We start from the raw sequence: 833 nt of genomic DNA on the forward strand, positions 1-833 counted from the left end.
CGAGGCAGTAGGTGAGATGGACCTTTGCTCACATCTACCAGGGCCATTCTCAGCTTTGCCATAAATCCTTCCTTGGCATTTACAATCCTTTTTCATCTCGTATCAGAAGAGTAACTCAATCCCTAGAAGTCATGGCAAAATAGCAGAGTAGGTTTTTAATCACAGAAGGATTGCTGCACAGCATCGTGCCGTGTGGGACGTGGGTGCAGCAGCCTGGTCCTCGGGAGCGGAGATGCAGGTTTGGTCCACTGCCGATCTGACCGCATGTCTGCAGCCTGGCAGAGGAGTCCTCTGCAGATCAGGGACCAAGGAACCGGGCAGAGCGTACGACAGCTGCTTTGTTTTTTGTGGCAAAAGGTCCCAAATTCACATCCTGGCTCCTGGCTCAGTGTAGCACTGTCCCTATTTTTAATAACAAACAGCACTTGTGGCCAGTGTCGGAGGCATTTCTGCAGCGGATACCTCCCTGAGCACCTGGGAGAGCTGCTCACTGGCACGCTTGAGGCAGGCAGGTTTTCTCCTCTGGGAAATACTAGTGGAGCAGAAAGGCTGGGACAAGACAACTGACACAACGAGGGAGCAACGGGGTTTCCTCTGGGGCTGCGGTTTGACATTATCACGAAACAGGCAGAGCAGACCAGGAGTGATATATCAGCCCGAGGTGTGATAATGACTTTTATTTTTGGAAGCTGATGTGTTTAATTGCCAAGACAGTCCTTCCTGCGGTAGACAGAAAGCGTCTTTGGATGCTTTTGTGCAGGCAGACCCCGGGCCATGGCCAGCGGGTGCTGCTCCGCTCGCTGCTGCTGCTGCGGGGCGGCGGGGGGGCCTCG

At 53.8% G+C, this 833-nt stretch overlaps 1 protein-coding gene across 8 annotated transcripts in view; it reads left to right on the forward strand.

Moving 5' to 3' along the window:
- Positions 1–833, forward strand: part of TP73 (tumor protein p73) — a 36,543-nt gene that overhangs the window by 17,213 nt on the left and 18,497 nt on the right. The gene's annotated exons all lie outside the window — the stretch shown is intronic.

This window comes from Pygoscelis adeliae, unplaced genomic scaffold (assembly GCF_000699105.1).
Source record: "Pygoscelis adeliae isolate BGI_AS28 unplaced genomic scaffold, ASM69910v1 Scaffold213, whole genome shotgun sequence".
In the NCBI taxonomy this organism is placed as follows: Eukaryota; Metazoa; Chordata; class Aves; order Sphenisciformes; family Spheniscidae; genus Pygoscelis; species Pygoscelis adeliae.